Here is a 24,663-nt window from a genome sequence, read left to right on the forward strand (position 1 = left end):
AATACAATGGACTTAGCAATAAGTTCTGTCGGGGCAGAGTAAGATTAGGAAAGCATAAATGCGCAGTGTACAAAGAGAACTCTTGGCTTAAGTTATGTACGAGTTAGTTTTATCTACTACTGTTACGATCTAAATAAATAAAAAGTAAGATAAAAAATCTTATAATCACATTTATTGATTGAATAGATTCTCAATTCAGGAACAAATTCACAAGGTGTTTATTAATCTATCTGTCAATCATGAAGAGCACGGAGTCTTTCCCTTCCCCATGGCTTTCTTAAGAATTCTCACAATAAGGATTCTTTGAGAATCCTGAAGTTCAAGTTGCTATTGCCTAAAATAATATACAACAAAAAATACAGAATATGATCGATATTCAATAAGGTAGTCTCTTTTCAAATTTAGAGTAGCTAGTTTATACAGTAATCACCATGATCATGACGGCTGCTTTTAGTCTCCTCTCTTTCTACATGGATCTGCATTCAAGAGATAAAAACTTGATAATATCATCGAGACATCTTCAGCATTTCAATTCCAAAAAAACCAGGGAGTAGTAATGGAACAGAATATAACAATTGGAAAAGAAGAATGAATGGTAGAATAATTAACTCTACCACTTCTTCATTTAGCAGGTTATTATCTTATTTGATTAAAACTTTCATAACCTTATGACAGATACGGGGAAAACTTGAGTAGATTGGTAGACATATACCAAGAAGAATGATAAACATCTTTATTATTATAATCCAGCGGTTTAGGTCGGGTATTGTAAAATCTGCAATTTGCAGTATGTTCTGATAATTCATTTGTTGTTCATCTAATTTTTGATGCGTTTTCTACTTCTTTGTCGAAAAATCAAATGCGTGTTCCCCTTAAAGCAACAAACCAGGAAAGAGTGATTATCACATTTCTTCCGCAAGCAAATGTAAATGCTTTAGGGTTTGATATGTCCCGAGTTCATTTCTCGGAATGCCCCATTACTATACACATTGTTTTCCTACTTATCTAACAAATAAATATATGCTTTATGAAAATGCATGATTTTGCAAAGCAAATACCTAAAGTGAATTTGATTGCATAGTCATCGATAATTAAAAAGTGTCAGATTAAATAACATGATACTAAAGCAGGCATCTCAATCAACAAGAAGTATGCGTACATGGGCCTTCATTCTTTCATGTCACAGAAAAATGTGCAAAAGCAGCTTAATTTACTAGTAGAAGATCCTCATCAGTTCCAAAGGATTTCCTGGCCTTTTCTAAACACTTTGAGGTGACCCTTCCATGTGCATAAGATTTCCAAACGGAATGCAATATGAACTAACTGGTTTATCAAACAACCTCAAGCACCGTACGAATCCAAAAATCAAAAGTTGGTTTCTTTGAAGACGGATTTTTTTCAATTTATGACAGATAACATTTGCTACTCTCTTGCCTACTACACCACCAAATGAAGAATGAATTTCTTGAGCGAGTTAATCAAATCACGAAGAAAAAGAAAATTACAACTTTAAAAGTACAGATTCCGAAGAAGAGTTCCACTCAAACTAACAAAATGTTCCTTCATGTTTTAGGCAAATCATCCATCCCTTAGAACAGTCATAGACAAGATACAGGAACATCAAGGCAGATATTGAGGCATTACATGTTCTCTCAAAGAAATAGCTTCATGGACCTACAAAGAAAGTATCTCTGCTCAGTAGAACCATGCAAAATAACCCATGTTCCCTCAGAAAAGACTTGGACCAACCCAATAAAGACTTAACAGTCTGGTGTGTAGAACGAAACATTGATGATCATATGCCAAATTAATTAACTCTCCTGCTACTGCCCACTATCGCAACTTTTTGACAGAGCTAGGACATAGAGAAATTCCACCTAAGGATGATTTGAACTAATTCTAAATAATTGCTTGGTGAAAAACTGGTCAGATGAGTTAAGTCTTTTATTTTCCAACAACTCTTTAGTACGTGCTTTAGTAACTAAAATCAGTATACACTACTATGTTCCTCTAGCTACTCATAAAAAGCTTTCATGAATTGTGTCATCTCCATGTTAATGGATACACACAGAGCTCAGGAGACTCACTTTGCTGGATAATCAGCTCATGGCTGGAAATTAAGAGCAATTACAAGTATTTAGGACCTCTTCACAAGATTATATCTTTGAAAACAGATATTTCTCTGATGGAGCGTTCGCTATCCTCTGTGTGTCAGGTGATCTTGGACCTTGCACTGCTCCATATTCCTTTGGGTGCCCTATAAAATGCCAAATGAACCTTATTTGAACACCCTATCACAAACTCGATGACTTCCATGAAAATTAGACTTTTAGAGGAAAATGAACATAACCTAAATGTTTCATGACTTCTTTTAACTGTGTTTTAGGAATTATCCTCCCTTGCAGTAGATAACCCCTTTCTCTGTTCAGTACCATCCAACCACCAAAACATACAAATGTCCATTCGGTGTGTCCATGCTTTTGATGTCTTTGTCTTCTCCATGTCTGTATGTTACAAGCCTCTTTTTTCCTTTGTTGTGCTCTCTACACTACAATAATAATAATCTAAACAACTTGCCTCACCCCATATCAAATCCAAGTAAGAGAAAATGATCATTGACGTCTTAATTAAGACATCCAACAATAACAAATTTTAAATAACTTCTACCTTTCATCATCCATTTATATGATAAAAAATATCATGAAAGTTAAAATAGGTCATTATTAGTATTGGCAAGATCTTCTATCAGGAAAGGTCCTTTTGTAAGTTCCTTTTTAATCTTATGTTCAAAAGACGAGATGATTTTTTTGTAAATGCATGCAGCTGAAGGTAATTAAGAAAAACCTTGAACTGGCAGGATCACGAATCTCAAACTCATCTGCATCAGCGTCATAGCCACAGATGACAATATAATGACCTGTGTAAACAAGATTCAGAAATTGGATTCTATTAACTGTGTAATAACTCAAGTATGAAGAGGACCGAGGTTCACTAGATCTGTACACAGATCAGAAATATATTATGTAGTCAATCATTTCATTGACCAAATTAACTATCTTTTTAATTGATTAAACCTAGATGCCGCTTAATGACGCCGTATGAATGCCAAGACAGTCCAGTGAAACTTTACAAACAGAAAAGGTCAGAGTTTCTTTTCATTTGTAAAACAAGAAGTTGAAAGAGAACAACAACATGTACTACATCTCCCCATGCTAGTGAATTTTAGAAGAATAGAATTTACACGAGAATAAGTCTTTCCATCCTGGAAGATTTCTGCCAGCGATTAGTGAACTTTCTAGTAGTTAATAATTCTTTCAACCGTTTGAGTTATTTTGTTAGCAGGTCATTTTTCAACTTATCACCCCACTTTTTGAAGAAAATCACATACCTGATTCAAAAAAAAATATATATATATCTGGATGTAATTGGATATGTTATTTATGGCATGCTTGTGCATTTTATAGGACCCTTCCAAAAACTATTAATTTTCCTGTTAAACTAGTATTGCATTCATATGAGGACGAAAAGATATTTAGGAATATGGACATTTTGCAATAAAGCAATCTGTTTGTCAATTAATATCACAATAACTAGTAAATCTTTTGAGCTCCAATTTATTTTACTAGAGTCCACTCTACTTGAAAAGCTGCAAACACATATGAGGAGCAAGAAATGAAGAAACTTCTCACCAGTATAGTCTGGGGTGTCTGTTGCAGAAATCTGAAGCACAAACATCCTCCAGCCAAGAATGACTGCAGAAAAAGTCATATACAAAAGTAGAAATAAAGGACCTGAAGGCAAATCTATCTATCTATCCTATCTATCTATATCTATCCATCCATCCATCCATCTATCTATCTATCTATCTATCTATCTATCTATCTCTCTCTCTCGCTCGTGTGTATGGGAGGAAGGAAGATATAAGAAAGGTAAAAAAAAAAAAAGGATTAGTTATTAAATGACGAACATTATACCTCAATTTGTACTGATCAACTAAAGCAATTGCAAGAAAATTTCCAGACAGGATCAGTAAAGATATCTCTTTGCTGTTAATTGATCTGCACTGGAAAACGAGGATGTTTATGTATTATATCATAGATGAAAAACATAGAGCTATGGTGAGCAAATTAAGTTCCTTAACTTGTAGAATAACAGAAAATAGAGACACTGCAAAATTCAACAAAGTTAGAGTTGACAACTTGACACTGTGCAAGTTGCTTACAAACAAGAGGGAAGAGAAGTACTATTTTAATAGGAAGTCCACAAGCTGTGATGAATGCTGGTCATAAGATCAAATAATTAGCTAACGGCAAATTCTGATTAAGGTCACACCCTGTGGCTGAAGCTTTTTGGGACTTGCCACAAGCAAGCAAGAATGGTTCGATATGCTCCACATCATCATATGGCCCCAATCTGGCCCGAGAACAAGTAAGGATCGATTAGTAAATCAAATCAATCTATGCCTCAACCTTAAACAAGTAAGTTGGTATCAGCTCTATGAATCCTTTGTTGTCATTCCGAGCTATTGGATATTAAACACTGAACCTAATGTAAGTGTAACTGTAACAATTAAGCCTTAATAACAACTAGTTGGTGTCAGTGGCGGATCCAGGATTTCATGGTCCTGGGTTGTTACACCCCGCACTTTCAGAGCATGAGCATGCCACGTACATCACCGTAGTAATGGAGTATCGGAGACGTCCCATGATGTTTTGGAAGGTACAAGCCATGGGAAGTATGTAACAATGAAGTAAAAGATGAATTACGATCTCGTAAGTCGTAATCGGGAAAGACTATTTTGAAACACAAGAACATGGCTATTATCAAGTATAATAAATGATAAATATCATGCGGGGGGAGTAGTACGACTTTGGAGAAAAGATGGATAAAGTTTCGTATGAAAACTTTGGTCCAAATTAAGGGACGAATATCTCTTAGCATATGAAGTGTTTTGGAGTGAAACAAAAGCCTAAAATGAAGTTCGTCGAGTCTAGTTTCCAACGCAATAAACCGCTCATCGATATGACATCGGAGTAGAGAATTATGGACGTTACAAATTCAATTGACGGAAGCGAGAAATGGCCCTTTCTGATCTTCCCATGGCTGATCAAGCCGACTTTGGCAGCCTATATAAGGGGCAAAACCCCATTTTTTTGGTCATAAAATCTCCCAAATATTCCAGAAAATTCAGCCAAGCAAGAGAGCATATTTACCTCACAAAAGTGAGGACTTTGAGTAATTTCAAGTGATGGAATATTAATCGAGGTCCAGGCAACGTGTAGTTGCGCTTATAGTATCGTTTTGCGGTGTATTTTGGCTTGGATTCAAGGTGGATATTGGAGATATTATTGTTCTAACAAAGAAAAGGTATGAATCTCTCCTTATTGGTATTAATTTCGGCTTCTTTACGGAAATAAAGTTATTAAATAGTTGTATCACAAGTTGGTTAGTTAAGAAATTTGGAAAACATCGTGTGGGATGTTTTAGGAAATATATTGGTATGGATAATGGTGTTGATGATGTTGGTATTGTTGTTGTTGATTGGTTGTTGATATTATGATTTCGGGCTAAGCATATAAACGGGGGGAGTCTTTGCCGAATTTTGCAACATTCTAAATGGATTTAAATTAAGGGTTTAAGACGAGCGTATGACCATACGAGCCTAACAATAGTATGAATGGTTGTATATGTAGATTACGAGGCTACGAATGATCTTAAGTGAATTGCAAGACAGGAAGTAAGTTGGAAGTCGAGAAATTATCTTCTAGGTATGTTAAGGCTAGTCCCTTTCTTCTAAAGGCATGATTCATTTCTTATGAATCCAATAGGTGTTTTCCGAATGTCCCATGATCCCTTTTTGTGAATCCATAAATGTTTTCCAAGAATATTCTTATTCTCAAAAGCTAGAGATTCATGATTCATAGAGTTCTTATGATGCTAAAGATAAACATGTTTTATGATGACGGTGATCCTATTTCTAGAAACTCCTATGTTATAATTCCCTACATATGTTTCATAACCTCCTTACTTCCAAAAGTTAGAGTTCATGATTCAAAGGCATGACTTCTTCCTTGATAATCCATAAATGTTTTTCAAAATGTCCCTATTTTCCGAGTCAAAGATTTATGATCCTATAAGCTTTTATGACAACAACAACGGACATGTTTTTACAATGTTAATGACGATGCTAAAGATGAAAATGTTTCTATGATGATTACGACGATGATGATGATTTCATGTTTAAAAGTCCCAAGCTTATGATTTCAATGTGAATATGAGAATGTTGAGTTATTTTCGTGATTTTCTTGATTTTTATTCATTGTTGTTGATCTCGCCTTATAATAATTGTTCCTTCAAGGTGAGATAGAGTGATGATGATTATTTCATAACATAATCGGAGGTTACCGACCTTACGTCACTCCGATGTATTTATAGCTTTTATTTGGCTCTCATGCATGCTTTATATATATATATATATATATATATATATATGTATGTATTTTCTCACACCGGGCCGCGCTATAGTCGGCCGGGCATGGCACGTAGATATGCACCACCTTGCGGTGGGCATGTTATGATATTGCCCCAGACGCGGGAGGCCCGAACGCGGGCTAATGATGATAACACCGAGCCTTAATGGCCGGGCATGATACTATATATATGACACCGAGCCTTAATGGCCGGGCATGATACTATATATATGACACCGAGCCTTAATGACCGGGCATGGTACTATATATATGTATAAAAATATTTGTTTTAAAGGTTAAGCATGCATGACACCGCCTTATGAGGCATCCAGATGTACAGGTTATCTCCTTTATTCCATGTTCCCTTTCATATCTATATTATGTTGTTATTCATGCCTTACATACTCAGTACATTATTCGTGCGCGTCCCTTTTGTGGACGCCGCGCTCATGCCCGCAGGTAGGCAGGGAGACGGATCAAACCCGTAGGTGTTCTATCAGCGGATTCTCAGGAGCACTCCACTTACTTCGGAGTTGCAGTCTATTTGGTATTGTCCTTATAATCATTTGAAATCTATGTAGAGGCTCGTAGACGTATGTGTACAGTTAGATGTTTTATAGTTCCACCGGGTCATATTATGGTATAATATATTGGTGGCCTTGTCGGCCTTATTTTGAGCTTTTGATACTTTACTGTTAGCCTTGCCGGCTTTATGATATACGTTATGATGTGGCGACCTTGTCGGTCCGTATATGAACACATGTGCTGAATGATCGGATATTCCTATGTTAGGCCTTTTCTGCGTGCAGGTGTTTTTTGAGTTATGGTTTATAATGTTCAAAGTAGCGGATAAGTCAGGTGGTCCCCGACCTACGGGTCGTAGCCCGTCATACTCCTGGTAGGGGTGTGACATGGGTGCTCGCCTTAAAATTAACACTTTGAGTGAGATTCGAACTTGTCGCCTCCATTGCTTAGCCTAAAGCCTACAATCTTTTAACAAGAGCACCAAGATCTTTTATTGTTTCTTGGGTGCTATTTATTATTTTATACCAAAATTTCAATATTTTTAATATGTCCACATAGAGTATCCGCCACAATTAATGGGTGCTCGAGCACCAAAAAATAATACATGGGTCCGCCCCTGGTTGGTGTATCACCTATATAGAATTTTTCACTTCCATTTTCACATTAATTCTGAGAAATTGTAGGTCTTCTGACACAACTGTTGTCTATATGATTGTTGGTTCTAATTGTTGCCTTTTATCACGAGTCCGCAACTTAAATGACCCAAAAAGTGGTCGGAGGTGCCAAAATAACCCATTAAAAAAGTTACCAAACTAACCTTTGCGCACTAATTTAGTGCGCAATAGGACCAAACTATAAATTTACAGTTAAGTCCTATTGCGCACTAAATTAGTGCGCAATAGGTCTTTAATAAAATGGCCCCAACCCTGTTATATCCCGCGTTTTCAGAACATGAGTTTGACATGTACCTCATCGTAGTAATGGGATGTTTTGAAAGGCACAAGCCATGGAGAGTACGTAACAACGAAGAAAAAGGGTGAATTACGATCTCGTAAGTCGTAATCGGGAAAGAATATTTTAAAACACGGAAACATGGCCATTATTAGTGTAATAAGTGATAAATATCATGTATGGAGAATTTCGGAATATTTCGGGATTGAGCAAATTGAAGAAAATAAGTTCGACGAAAATTTGAGAAACGCGGGACGGATTTTAGTCAACTTTGGAGGCGCATATCTCATAGTATATGTGGAGTTTTAAGGTGTTTCAAAATCCTAAAATGAAGTTCGTCGAGTCTAGTTTTTAATGCAACAAACCGTTCATTGATAGGACATCGGAGTAGATAATTATAGACGTTACAAAGCGAATCGTCGACGCAGAAACAGCATTCCCGCGGTACCGCTACATACCGCTACGATCTGTAGCTACGGTAAAACCGACTTGACATTCCGTTTTAAGGGGCGAGAAACCTCTTTTTTTCAGCACAAAAAAAAGTTCCAAAATTTCCGAAAATTCAGCCCCTCTCCTTCCTTTCTACATAATTAAATTGAGGGATTTTATGACTAATTGAAGGAAAAAGATGGAGATCACAACGGCCACGGTCGTTTTTGAAGAAGGTTACATGTTGGCTTTAAGAGCTTGGCTTCTAAGGTAAGATTCCATTCCCTTTTCCATGTTTTGGAAATGATTAATCTTGGTATGTAATTGGTGGATGTGGAATTGAATGCAAAAATTGTGTGGGTTGATGTTGAAGCTTGTTTGGCCGTGGGGAGTGCTTTTAAGCTAGAAGTGGTGAGTAAATTTTAATTAGTGTTGTTGTTGTTGTTGTTGTTGTTGTTGTCATGAATCAAATGGTGAAAGTAAAGGGAATTTGATGATTAGAGATGAAGTTACATTTATTTAGTTGGCTGTTCTTGTTGAATTGAGGGATTAAGGATTGAGATAATGTGTTATGTTGTTGATCTCGTGTAATTGGTGGACTAAGTGTCATTAAAACTTGTGTTGTGTTGATTGTAATTGACGGGCTGTTTTAGAAGCTAATGTGAATCAAATATAGTTTCATGGATTTATGGAAGATAATGTTGTTAATGTGTGAACTGTTGGTATGGTTGATGAAATTGAAAGGAAGAAATGTGTTGTTGATTATTTTCTTGAACTTAGCGGATTTCGGGTGAAGTAGTATATTGTTGGATTGCTTTGAATATTATACGGATTGTTTGAAATGTTCTTGAATCTTGTTTAAATGGTTTGGATTAGTACTTGAACGTATGAATATTGTTGTTGGTAATATTGGCCGAGTTGAATTCTCGGGGTTGTTGAACTTATAGGGGAAATGCTGCCCAAATTTCTGTAGATAAAGTGCGAGCTTAAAATGGGATTCCGAGGTGCCTATGACTAATGTTTGGTGCCTAATGACATTATTGTAGATCGTGAGAAGTCGAGACGTAAGTTCGGATTAGCTTAGGAAGCGGCTAAGGTATGTAAAGCTTACCTTTCCTTCTTTTGGCATGTCTTAGATATGAGTAAGGTATGATATGTTATGAACTTTGGGGGTAATTCTCTTTGAAAAATCCGAACATGTTTATGATTCATATTCGCTTTGTGATGTTGACATCCTTAATATGGTCAAGCCATGATCCGTATGTCCTTGATATGATTGGATTTGAAATGCTATGTACACGGTTTGTTCCGAAAGGATCTTATGTCTTTTGTATGACTAAATTTCAAAAGTTGCATAAAAGTTGGTTTTTAAAAAGGAGTTTTGTTCCTAAACGATTCCGAAAACTACGAACGTCCGTAACTTTCACAAACAGAACCGGATGGCCTTGATATGCTCAAAAATGATTCCATGATGTATGATGACTATGTTTTCCATAGGCGGGCCCGGCTCGGGTCGACACCCATCCGTGGGTCCCGCGACTCTCCTTATGTACTTCTAGCGACTTTTTGAAAAGAACTTAATATGACTACCTTTTCGACCCCGAGTATGATTATATATTTGTTTGTTGAGTCTAAAATGTTGATTCGTATACTTATGATTCCGATACGTGACTATGACTTCTGAAGTTCGGTTTGATATGTTCCCGAGTGGCATTCGGAAGAAAATCTGATTTGACTACTGTTGTGGCTTATAAACGATGATTCGTTTTGATTAACCTATTAAGTCTTTGAAAATGTTTTAAACTGTATTTGGTTACTTTTGATTCTGCTTGTGCATTCTGTTATTACTTCTTTCGCCGAGTCCCGGGCCGGTTGTGTTATCGTGCGCACTATGTGATGTTGACCGCTGGGTTCCTGGCCGCGGTATGTGTGTATGTGATATTACCGCTGGGTTCCTGGCCGCGGTATGTGTGCATGTGATATTACCGTTGGGTTCCTGACCGCGGTATGTGTGTATATGTATATGTGTGTATGTGTATATGTGATATTGCCGCTGGGTATTTGGCCGCGGTGTATGTATATGTGATATTGCCGCTGGGTATTTGGCCGCGGTATATGTATATGTGATATTGCCGCTGGGTATTTGGCCGCGGTATGTGTATATGTGCTATTGCCGTTGCGTATTTGGCCGTGGTATGTGTATATGTGATATGTGATAATATGATGATATGATCTTATTTGCCGAGTCCCTCACTAGAGGGCCGGGACACGATATGTGTGCATATGATATGTGATTTTGACGGTGCCGGATTATGATCAGTCGGTTAATGTCAGCTTATATGATATGTTTGATTTTCCGTATATATGAGAAAGAAATGTTTTTCAAAAGAAAGCGAAGCATTTTGGTATTCTGATTATCATATTTGTCTTCTGTACCTCTTATGTATGATTTGTATGTCAGATGCAAGCACCTTGGTATTTTGACTATTGTGCTCACTTTCTGTACTCCTGACTTCGGTTATGATTTCGTTTTCTGTACTTTACGCTTTGCATACTCGACATATTCCGTCCGACCTCCCTTTCTTCGGGCTGCGTTTCGCCGCGTGGTACCCACGGATAAGTAAGTGATGTTAGCGGAAGACATTCCATTTGGATTGGCGAGCTCCATTTCCTCCGAGTCTTCTCGCCGAGTACGAATGCTTTTGTATGGTATCTCGAGATGTTGGTAGAGACTTTGCGACGGTGTCGTGTGTATAAGACGTCGGTTTGTAAGCGGCTATGGCGGTGTATGATTATGCATTATGTTACAGATTTGTTATGACTACAGATTTTATTTGATTTAAAAAAGACGAAAGGCATGTTTGTTTTCTGAAAATTTTTCATTATGTGCTTATGTCATGTTTTGCGGGCCCAGTATGATTATGAGTATGACGAGAGTCAGCGGGTTCGCTCGGCCCTAAGTAAGGGTCGGGCGCCCATCATGCCCTATCGGAAATTAGGGTGTGACAAATTCTGCGAACAATAATATAGGCTCAACACATCAAGTATACCTATACGTTTGGATCGTCATTTTAGGGATTGTAAAGTGCCCCAAAGTAAGTTTTATTTGTTTAAAAACTTGTTATCTTTAGGTTTAAGTGTTTTATTTTATAGTATTTTGATTAATTTAAGACGTCACACGAGTTATTATTAAACAATAATAAAAACTAAGATAACTAATTATCATTAAGAAAATAATACCAAAAAAATATAATATTAACATAAAATGTACATTTTATTTACAAATACACAATCTTCATCCCCCTAGGTCCCACATGTGGGAGCCTTTAGAATAAACCTAGGACTAAGGCGAACCCCACCACCCCCACCACCCTTACCATCATCTCCATCCCCCTTCTTCTTATTAATCCATACATGCTCTATGGCATGATCATCCTGCCTTCCCTTCCTTGGGCCCCTGTTTAAAACATGCTTCCTATGGAAGACAACTGTGGCTGAAATGTGAGCTTCAGGAGATGACTCAAACTCAGTAGGAGACGGGTCTGCAAGCACAGATGAATGAACCTGAAATAACATATAAACAATTTAGTTTAGATTTATTCTAAACTAAACATGAAATAACATATAAACAATTAATTAATACATTATTTTATTGTAAAAAATCAAACCTGTGTGTCGACGGGCTCCTGAGATGGCTGGTGAGAGGGCTCTTGAGCTGGCTCCTCAACGGTCTCCTGAGCGGGCCCCGGAGCCGGAGATGTAGATGGTGCCGGAGCTGGAGCTGGAACCTAAGAAATGGAAAATTATAAAATAATTAGTATAAATATTTTAATTTGTTAACATAATTATTTTAAACACTTACATCTTGGGCTTTCAAACATGTCAAAGTCCTCGAATAAGGTGTTAAAGTCCAGCTCCGTGCCACCCTGTAGATCACAAACTGGCTGCTCACCCTGTGGATGACGAACTGGCGGCTGTGCAAATGATGGCCAGAACATGTGATCTAAAAATAAATCCGGCGTATATAGAGATGTCGATGGTCGCCCTGAAGTCGATGGATGCTCTGAAGTCGACGGTCAGTAAGAAGTCGACGGAAGCTGCTCGGCTGGAGCTGAAACTGGAGCATGCTCGTCAGGTTCATCTACTAGACCACCAGCCCCTCTGGCCCTACCCCCTATGTGACCAGCCCCTCTGTCCCTATTACCTCGACCACCAGCCCGTCTACCCCTACTCTCTCGGGCACTACCCCCTCTGTCACCCCCCTTCTACCACTACCACCTCCGGCATGACCACAATCACGACCACCTGCTACCTGATGCGGGACCTCTGGAACACGCTTGTTGAGATGTTCGAGCTCATGTGCCTGTAGCATACCACCCTCGAGTAGCTGAACTATCTGCGCTGCATATCCTGCTGTCTCGGAGGCCTCCATATGGTCCAAGATATCCCAGCACATCCTCTGTACGGTCCGTAGCTGCATTTGTTTGCAAATATTAATGATTGAATAAATTTGTAACGTAATACATAAGACGATTAATTAAGTTTATGACCAATAAAACTTACCAATGCCTCATACTATCCTGCGAGTGCTGCATATCCTCGGCCATCTGTATGAGGCCTTGTGGGGTTGCCAATCAAGCTGCGAGTGATCCACGTGTACCACTCCATGTACCTCTGGATCGGAGTCGCATGTCCGACCACCGCTACCGTCCCCATCCTCTGATCCCAACGCTGGACCTGGAGCTACATAAAGGCCCGCCATGCATCAGTGACAATCACACACTCGTCCGGCAAATAATGGTCGTGCTCCCAAGTAACCGCCTCAGGTATATTCTGTACATGGCCGAACTGTCATAAGACGCAGTCGGGCGCGTTATCCTCAACGATATCCATATGTATCAACGGACACCGCGATCTTCACGTGGGCTCACCAGTTTTACTAAACGTCGGCAGCTGATCCAAAATTTGATCATACGTCGTCCATATAATAGCCTGTAAAAAGAATTGAATTAGTTAATAATATAAGATTAAAATAGTTTTAAAATAATAATAATAACATACTCATGTTAAATCAAAAAAACTTACCGTGTCCGCCATCATACAATCTAGCTGATCCCCGAATGAGAGAACTCTGTGGTGCGTATCCACATCTCGGATTGCGCCTCCCAACCATGTCTGCGCGTATGGCATCATATCAACAATATAGTCAAGCGGAGGGTGAGCAGCTATGGGCTAAAAAGGTCTCATCCTAGTCCACACCCATATCTAAAAAGGTCATTAAAAAAAAATTATTAGTCGTCGTTTTAAAAAGTTATATTTAGAATAAAATTACACACACTTAAATATATTACCTGGAGGAGCGGGAAAAATGCAATGACATCGATCCTCGAGCCCATAGATGCTCGACCTCGATACATGTAAGCCAGAGCAGCAGCACCTCAACTGTAACATCCCAACTCACCCTAATGCTCCAAAAACGGCAAATACCCCAAGCTCACATGGGAACCCCATATGTTCGGGAACAGGATGCCCCCGAATATGAAGATAAGGTACAGACGAGCACGTCGGTCAACATCCACCTGAGGTGTGTCCTCTGTAATCGGATGCTTCATGTCTACGAGGCGCAAGTGAGTAGAGAGGGAATGCATCGACACCCGACTCTATCCCCATATATCACCCTCCTGAGGCGCGAAACCAGTGAGCCTAGTTAACTCCTCCCGATACGACGGCATCTACCGAGTGATGAAAGATGAAGAAGATCAAGAAATCCAAGAAAATCAAGAAACACAAGACTGAAATTCAAGAAAAAGAAAAGTCCAAGAAGCTCAAGTTTGAAGATTATTTCCCATTCTTGTTTCTTGAATCCTTTTCTAAATAGGTTTCTTGTTTCTTGATTTATATTATAGTAGGATTTAATTTCCTATCATTACTAGAATCTTTATCTTAGTTGTAGTATGATTCTAGTTTTCTTTATCCTTTTCCTTATAAAATAGGGATTTTACTTTCCTTGTTTTTAGCTATTTCCTTTCTAGAGTAGAATAGGGATTTGTATTCATAAAAGAAGAGACCCTAGGCCTATATAAAGGGTTCTCATGACTTGTAAATATAGAATTCACGTTTTTAGCATAAACCTAAATTTTGCAATAGAGTTATTTTCTCTATTTCTTGTTCTTTATCCTTATTTTTTGTTCCAAGCAAGGTGGTGATAGTCTTTATCTTGTTTTCAATAGCGTGTGGTGTTTCTTTATCACATTAATTGATTTCAAGTGGTGACTTAGGAATTTTATTTATTCTCGATCATTCATGAACGCATTTCTTGATTAAAATTCGTTCTAGTTCATACCCAGAACCCTAATTTTCTTTCCATCATTCCGCCTTCAATACTTACTTGATTTAAATGATTCAATAGTTATTTTTATAGTTCAAATCATCATCTTTCTCCTCATCTTGAAAGCACATAATTCCGAGAACTATAGCCCGATTTACGTCCGTTTCTTGAATCTGCCCATCAAATCGCTTCAAGAACATGATCCTGATCGATTGTTCTTTGTTAATTCGAAGAATCACATCAATTTGGTATCAGAGCACAGTTGAGGAGTATCATGAATATGCAACCAAGAGGAGGAAGTTGGGTTCAAGAAGATGAAAAGAAAAAAGAATCTCTTTTCCGCATTAGATGTACCTCACATGGTAAGGTATGTTCGGTGATCATTGATAATGAGAGTCATATAAAGGGTTCTCATGACTTATAAATATAGAATTCACGTTTTTAGCATAAACCTAAATTTTGCAATAGAGTTATTTTATATATTTCTTGTTCATTATCCTTGTTTTTGGTTCCAAGCAAGGTGGTGATAGTCTTTATCTTGTTTTCAATAGCGTATGGTGTTTCTTTATCATGTTAATTGATTTCAAGTGGTGACTTAGGAATTTTATTTGTTCTTGATCATTCATGAACGCGTTTCTTGATTAAAATTCATTCTAGTTCATACCCAAAACCCTAATTTTCTTTCCATCATTCCGCCTTCAATACTTACTTGATTTAAACGATTCAATAGTTATTTTTATAGTTCAAATCGTCATCTTTCTCCTCGTCTTGAAAGCACATAATTTCGAGAACTATAGCCCGATTTACGTCCGTTTCTTGAATCTGCCCATCAAATCGCTTCAAGAACAAGATCCTGGTCGATTGGTTCTTTGTTAATTCGAAGAATCACATCACCGAGGCTCCTCAATATACAATGCACGTCCATTTACCTGTAGACCATAAGTGACCTCCATATCCTGAAAGGTGATAGTGTCCTCACCAGTGCGGAGATGAACTGTATGGGTCTCCGGTCGCCATTGCTCAATCATAGCCGTCACAAGAGCCCTATCATGTTATACCCAACCAGCAGCGACACAACGGTAGATACCGCCCTGATATAGTATATCTAAGATGGGACGATGTGAGGGCTGAGCGCCTAAAATATCCCATGCTTGTTCCATCAACCGGGGACGAAACAAGTGGCTGGCAATTACATGCTCATCCCATACTAGTTGGGACCTATGATGCTGCTGTAGATGAATTACCTTTGGCTAAGGGGGTCGGGATCTATGGAGTTGTCGTATCTATTTTACGCATTTTTAATTAATCATTAACATGTACTATTAATTATGTAATATTTTATCAAAAAATTATAGTAAAGATATTCAATTTTAAACTAAAGATGATCAATCCTAAACTAAGGATTTCTAAGGATGTTCAAACCTAAACTAAGGATGTTCAATCCTAAACTAAGGATGTTCAATTATACTAACTAACTAATCCTTTAACGGGAAATTATCTTAACTATCTAAATTTGCGAATTAATAATTGTTCATTAATTATTATACTAACTACAATTAGCTAACTAATATTATATTAATGCTATTTTTAATCCTAAACTAAGGATGTTCAATCCTAAACTAAGGATTAACTACAATTAACTAACATAATATTAAGGAAATTAAGGTTTAACTATTTCTAATTAACAATTGATAATTAATTAGACCACTAATTAGCACATTAACACATAAATTAGATAACTAATTAGCACATAAAATTAGATAACTAATTAGCACATAAAACTAGATAACTAATGTCACACCCCAATCCTGATAGGGTATGATGGGCACCCGACCCTTACTTAGAGTCGAGCGAACCCACTGGCTCTCGTTATACTCATAGTCTCATTGGGCCCTTAAGTCATGGAATGAAAAGCATGATGAAAGTTTTCGAGAAAAAAACATTCTTTCCGTCTTTATCAAATCAAGTAAGATCGTGATCATATGAAATACGTAAAGTAATGCATGGCGTACATCGGCTTATGGAGCCGCTTGCAAAAACCGACATACTATATACGTGACTCTGTCGCAAAGTCTCTAACATAAATCATTATACCATGACATGGATACTCGACTCGGCAACACTCCGGAAAGAAATGGAGCTCGCCAATCCGGTGAAACATCTTCAGCCATATCTCACTCGTCGTATACACACTGCGTGGCATGAAACACGGCGTCCACGAAGGGACGTCGGTACGAATAATGTGCGAGTATGTAAGGCGGGAATAATAACATAATATAGATATGAAAAGTAACAATGAGTAAGAGAGATAACACCGAACATCTAGATGCCTCGTAAGGCGGATGTCATGCATGCTTAGCCTTTTTAAAAAAACATTTCATACATATACATAGTAACATGCCCGGCCATAAAGGCTCGGTGTGAAAGTAACATGCCCGGCCATGAAGGCTCGGTGTGATATATAAGTAGTATCATGCCCGGCCATTTAAGGCTCGGTGTTATCATCGTTAGCCCGCGTCCGGGGCGATATCATAACATGCCCACTGCAGTGGTGTGCACATCTACGTGCCTGCCCGGCCGACTATAGCGCGGCGCGGTGTGAGAAAATACATACATATATATAAAGCATGCATGAGAGCCCAATCAAAAGCCACAATTATATCGGAGTGACGTAAGGTCGGTAGCCTCCGAGTATATTATGGAATAATCATCGTCGCTTTGTCCCACCTTGAAGGAACAATTATTTTTAAGGTGAGACTATCAATGAAGAATAAAATTAAGAGAAAACATAGAATAGGATCATAAATCTCATATGGCATCAAGTCATGTATCTTTGGAATCTTAAAGGAAATAGTCATCATCCATGAATAAAATTGAGAAATCAAGAAGTGGCTCAACATTCTCACATCGTCATTGAAATCGTAAACTTGGAACCTTTAAACATGGAATCATCATCATCGTATTCATTGTAGGAAAATATTCTAATCTTTGACATCATCGTTGTCATTGTAGGACATATCCATCGTTGTTGTCATGAAAGCTTACAAAGTCATAAACCTCCGTTTTGGAAAAATACGGACATTTTGGAAAGCATTTATGGGTTATCGGGAAAAGAAATCATGCCTTGGAATCATAGACTTCTAACTTTTGAAAACAACGAAGTTATGGAAGCATTTATGAACTCGTAATCTAAGAATCATGCCTTTGAAAGAAAGGGGCGAGCCTTAACATACCTGGAAGATGATTCTCGATTTCCAACTTATTTCCTGTCTTGCAACTCGCTTAAGAATTATTCGTAGCCTCGTAATCTACATATAGAACCATTCATAATATCGTTAGGATCATCGTCATACGCTCGTCTTAAACACTTAATGAAAGCCCTTTTTAAATTCTGTCGAAATTCGGGCAGCATTTTCCCTGTTTATGTGCCTAGCCCGAAATTCAATTCAACAACCAACAATATCAACAACAATACCAATAGTAATAACATCATTTCTAACACCAACATATGCCATAAAACAGCCCACACACTATTTTCTACATTTCCCAACTAACCAACTTGGGATACGACTAATTAATAACTTTATTTCAGTAAGGAAGTCGAAATTAATACTAACAACATCAATAACAACATCCTCAACATCCTACAAGATAATTATATGTATTTTTATCCAAATTTCTCTTCAACCCTCAATCCATAAATCAACAACATCAACACAACGCACCATAACCACTATTCTTGAAATTATTCCTTAATTCATATTGATAGAGAAAGAGATTTAACAATTCATACCTTATTTTTTATGAAGGTAGCAAAATCTTCATCATTTTCTTGTCCCCAAGATAACTCCAACACCAAACGAAATTATAATCGCGTCTACGCGTTGCCCGGACCTCGATTGATATTCCGTAACTTGAAATTTCACTCAAAATCCTCAATTTTTGTGATGTATACTGCTCGCTTTTGTTGCTGAATTTTCTGGAAATTTTTGGAACTTTTTAGATGAAAAAATGGGGTTTTAACCCTTTTTATAGGGGCTGAGGCGGGCACTGTAGCTACGATCGTAGCGATCGTAGCGCCCCGTTGCGCTTTTGTTTCTGCTTCATCAGCTCGGTTTGTAACGTCTATAATTCTCTACTCCGATGTCCTATCGATGAATGGTTTGTTGCATTACAAACTAGACTCGACGAGCTTTATTTTAGGCTCTTAAAACACCTTAAAAATCCATATATACTAGGAGATATGCGCCTCCAAAGTTGACTAAAAATCCGTCCAGCATTTCTCAAATTTTCGTCGAACTTATTTTCTTCAATTAGCTCGATCTCGAAATATTTCGAAACTCTCCATACATGATATTTATCAATTATTATACTAATAATGGCCATGTTCTCGGGTTCCAAAATACTCTTTTCCCGATTACGACTTACGAGATCGTAATTCACCCTTTTTCTTCGTTGTTACGTACTTTCTATGGCTTGTGCCTTTCAAAACATCATGTGACGTCTCCGACACTCCATTACTACGGTGAGGTACATGTCATACTCATGTTCTGAAAAATGCGGGGTATAATGTCACGACCCGACTAGGGGCCGCGACGGGTACCCGAGGCTGACCACCGAGCACCACTCCTCCTATGTCTTATCCTGTCTTCGATCACATTTCTTACCCTTTATAAACATAGAAAACGTTTTCCATTTAAAACACATTTACTTATATAACATAGGCCCTTTGGGCTATCAAAATGATAATATACATGAACTTGCATATACATGACGACTATGGGACCATGCTACCCACACATACGCATCTACGAGCCTCTACTAGAGTACTAGATACATGGACGGGACAGGACCCCGTCATGCCCAAAATATATATACATATATACACAAAGTAACATCTCAAGAATAGCACCTCCGGAATAAAGGAGGGCTTCGCAACTCTGGCGATAGCTCACTATGGATCCGTACCGTCTGTTGTCTACTGTGGGCATGAACACGGCGTCAAAGAAAAAGGACGTCAGTACGAATATTGTACTGAGTATGTAAGGCATAAACAATAATAAGATGTCAATAAAATAAGGAGGCATCAATGAGGAGCAATTTGTACTGACTGTATCATAAAAGAAATAGTGCATGCTGACTTACTCTCATAAACATCATCATTTCATGTATGCATAAGTGTATAAGCTGCCCGACCATTTAGGTGCGGTGGTATAAGTTGCCCGACCATGTAGGTGCGGTGTGACAATCAATAATATTAGCCCGCGTCCAGGCCTCCTGCGTCCAGGAGATTATCTCATGTTGTCCACTAGTGGCGCTGCCCATGCCGTTTGGTCATGGTGTATAACTGCCCGCTTTGGCGGTGGCTGCTCGGCCATATAGGCGCGGTGTGATATCATCATACATTCATTACATCATGCTTATCGTAACATGCCCATCAAAATTATGCTTTTAATAGCATACTTATCATAATATGTCTTTCATAATATGCGTATCATAACTCATCATAGTATGCTTATCATCATATACTTATTATATTACATGCATAGAGACTCTTAGCTATTTATACTTTATCGGGGTGACCCGATTACATTATGGAGCATTTATGGGCATTCTGCCTCACCTTGAAGGAACACACATAAGGTGAGTGTATATACTAATCAACATCAATAGATTATAAGTTGTGCCATTGGCTTTATAGGAACATAATATCAAGGCTTTACCATAATTAGCATCATCACATATACATACATCGACAAAACATACGTTAGGACTTGGAGGTGGCTATGGCTATGTCGGGGTGACATAAGGTCGTGAACCCCGATATCACTATGAGCATTCGTAAAGGTTCGCCTCACCTTGAAGGAACAAACATAAGGTGAGTGTGAATGATGATCAACATCAATGGCTATGGATAGCTTCATTGGCTTAACAAGAGCATCATATCATAGACTATAGCATCTCTAGGCTTAGCTTGACATTATCGTTATCATACTTGCCTTGTCTCTTTTCTCTATCTTACACATCTACAGCTCCTTATGTTCATAGACTCATCGTCATTACTATCGTACTCATAATATATCTCTTATCTCTCTCTCGTATGGCTATTCGTGAACGTAGACTCTTAGCTCTTCGGAAATTAGGAGACTCATAGATAAGGAGGGAAAATCATGCCTTGAAAGGAAAGAAACGAACACCATAACTAGGTCTAGCAACAATAAGTAATAGTAAAGGGTCGTATGAAGGTCAGTAACTCGTAGGAATCTTGTGTCATATGTTTTAGGATCTCTAGACTTGGGCTCATCATCATATTCACAACATACCTTCTTAACTTCATCTCATGAGAGCTCTTTATAACATAGACTCATCATTCCGATACATACATGTGTAGAGGGGTCATAGAAAGATAGGAGGATTCATACCGTAGAGTCATGCCTTAGAAAAAAAGATTAAGCCTTACATACCTTTGTCGTTTAAATACTCGATTGCTTGCTCATCTTCTTTCAATGCACTCGTTAATACCTTCAATGAGATTCGTATCAACATTAGTTAGACAATCATGAGAGCGTACTTACTAAAGTTATAGAAAATTGGGCAGCGTTTCCTTTGTTTATACTACTTTCCACCATATTCTACATCAACCCTCAACTTTCATCTCAACGATCACAATACCATAACAATAAGCATAATCCATTCGCATTATCCACACTTAGGAATTTCACTCCAAATTCTCCATATTCATGACCGAAACTCACCTTCATGTTCTTTCACATACAACACTTACTTCATGTCCTAAATGTCATTTGTAACGTATTCATAATCTCAACATATCAATATTCACAACTCAAACCAAACTTCTATTCATAACCAACACTATTGTCACATTTATGACCCATTTCATGTATTCTTTGGTAATTCAAGTGTTTCAACTTAGTAGTACTTTAAACATCATGGAAATACCATAAAACATACCTTAGATGATGGAGGAACAAGCCTTGGATGACAATACACTTCTTGCACCAAAACCCTAGTTCACCCTTTCTTGAATTTCTTGGTTTAGATGACTTCCATGAGGTTTCCTTCGATTGATTCACCTAGATTCTTGTTGTTGATCCTTGTTTTTCCTTGGTTTTTCTTGTGGATGAAATGTGTGGAAGGTTCTAGAGGGTTTGAGAGAGATGGAGGAGTGTATGGAATGAAAGAAATGAAGTGGGAACTCATTTATATAATTGAACCAAGTTCACGGTCCGTCGGGAGTTCCACGGATCGGTTCCACGGTCCGTGGAACATGATGTTGTCCGTGAAACTGGTCGTGGTTCACGACCAGTTGGCTGTCCTCTCTGTCGGGAGTTCCACGGACCCATCCACGGTCCGTGGAATATTATATGGGCCGTGGAAGTGGTCGTGGAAATCATCGCTTCACCAAAGTTGTTCCGTCGCTTCGTTTGATCTCCAATCCTTATGGAACCTTCTTAACACTTGTTTATCACTTCATTAGCAATCTAAGGGATGTCATAACTCTTCTCCAAGACATCCTTAAGACGTCATTAGTTCAATACTCGTAGTTTGCGTCCAATACACTAACTTATAGCTCGATTCCTTAACAACTTTTCCTTCCTTGACTCGAATGTCTTTCCAATCTTATTTAGAATCATCAAATGCTAGTTTTTACTCATGGAAACATCGTATACTCCGTACTCCTCATTAGCCTATCCCCTATACATCAACGAAAAAAAAAAAATCCGAGGTGTAACATATAACAACTAATTAGCAAATAAAATTAGATTAACACATAAAGTTAGATAACTAATTAGCACATTAATAATTAACATGGATTAAACAATTTTACAAATAAATAAATTAACAAATATATAAATTATTAGGAGATTAGTATATTTTACTATAATCAAAAAATTAACAAATCATTAACAAAAAATTAAAGATTAACATATCATTATCAAATAATTAACAAGTAGCTAATCAAACAATTAACAAATCATTAAAGATTAACATATCATTAACAAATAATTAACAAAAAAAATTAAAAACAAGATGAAAAAAGGGGCTGATCGCGCACTGGGCAACCCTTATTGGGCAATTTTTTTTTTTTTGGTGTAATTCATTTTTTTCGAAACACACCTTAATCATGCTTAGGATAATAATATATTTAACAATGTAATAGAAAATTCATAGTAAAATATCTACATTGAAGGTTGTTTTTGAGTTTTTGAAATCGAGTTCTACGCCGCTTTATTTCAAAATTCAAGCCTTGAAACTAGTTTCTTGCCTTGAATATACCAAGAATATTGACTTTCGGGTTAAAAAATAACACGAAAACAATGTTTTTTTTTAATCTGGAGACCACTGTTTTTTGGTTATTGATCTTTTTTTTTTATTAAAAACGGTGGGGAGACCATCGAGGTGGGGAAGATGGTGGGCCGTTTTATTAAAGACCTATTGCGCGCTAATTTAGTGCACAATAGGACTTAATTGTAAATTTACAGTTTGGTCTTATTGCGCACTAAATTAGTGTGCAAAGGTTAGTTTGGTAACTTTCTTTTTTTAATGAGTTACTTTAGTACCTCCGACCACTTTTTGGGTCATTTAAGTTGCGGACTCCTTTTATCACCTCATATCATCGAAGTGTTACACTTTCAAACTGATGCATGTGGAGGTCTATGTAAGGCATGGCTAATCCATCTCATGTCACCTTTTCTCATCTTAAAATTTCGAAATGGCAACCCCCCCCTCTAAAGGACTCACAAATGGCTTCAGATTCAGCATCATCACTTCAACTAGAGGGCCCCTCCTACAGGGATGATTTGCAAGAATGACTCCCATAAGGGGTGGTCTTGAATTTTTGGCCCCGCTTAACAATTTGTATTAAATGACCTCAGCTTAAGAAAATTCATTGGGCAAAGCCTTTGTTACCCATTGGGCATAAGTTGAGGGCGTAAATTAGTTCATCTATGAGGCAGGAGCCTAAATGGGCAACCAAAGTTTTGTCCAGTGGAGTTTTCAAAGTTAAGGATATGTTTTAATAATTTTGTTAAGCGGGGACAAAAGTTCAAGAGATTATTCTTCTTCCTAGACATCTTAATTAATAACAGAACAAATGGATAGGCTTTTGTATTCATATTGTACCTATGTAAGTGTATATATACAAAAAACATACCCCTACTCCCTATGTAAATGTCATGATAGCGGGGCTAGGGAGCAAGCTGATGTGTTAGCATTCAATTATTGCAATAGTCAAGGCTTGTGGCCCAGGAGTTATGAAACAGAGTACACATGCGGGATCCCAACTAACCATTTTGAAAAAGAAAAGTAGTACTACTAAACACTATCCACGCCTCCTCTCTCATCATTTTCCTCATAAATATGATTTCGGTTATAAATATATTTACATCATACTAAAATCATCAACTCCTTCTCCAAAGGAAACTTGACATTTTCATTCTTACCTAAAGCAAGTCCAGTAACCATCGATCGTCCCTCCCCTCCCCCCAAATATATATACCGAGTGTTGTTGCTATTATTGTCAGTTTTATCAGGTTAAACTTCACTACATGACGTTCTTCCTAGCCCCCTTTTCTTCCCAAATGCTGTTATTAGAGGCGGATCCAGGATTTAAAGTGTGTGGGTTCCTAATAGCTTTTTATTCATATACAGTAATAACTAGGAGTGGCAAACGAGCAGGTCGGAGCGGATTAGATATGAGCGGGTAAAAAGGAGTTAACCAAAAACAAATAAAATATCCGATCCACTCATATTTAACTCGAACAAAAAATGGATTAATCGAGGGATAATATGAATATGACTTCAGGAATAGTCAGGTGCAGATACAAGCTAAAAACTAAAATAAGCTTTAACTCCGAGAAAGCAAGAGCTCATGAAAAATAACAAGCAGACAAATGAGTATTAATAATATGAATATCCATTTTTTAGTGGATAATATCG

General features: G+C 37.7%; 1 pseudogene; it reads right to left on the reverse strand.

Moving 5' to 3' along the window:
* Window positions 1-316: 316 nt before the first annotated feature.
* The window catches only part of LOC132054365 (guanylyl cyclase 1-like), an 81,074-nt pseudogene continuing 56,727 nt past the window's right edge, over window positions 317-24,663 (reverse strand).

The sequence above is a fragment of the Lycium ferocissimum genome, chromosome 4 (assembly GCF_029784015.1).
Source record: "Lycium ferocissimum isolate CSIRO_LF1 chromosome 4, AGI_CSIRO_Lferr_CH_V1, whole genome shotgun sequence".
In the NCBI taxonomy this organism is placed as follows: Eukaryota; Viridiplantae; Streptophyta; class Magnoliopsida; order Solanales; family Solanaceae; genus Lycium; species Lycium ferocissimum.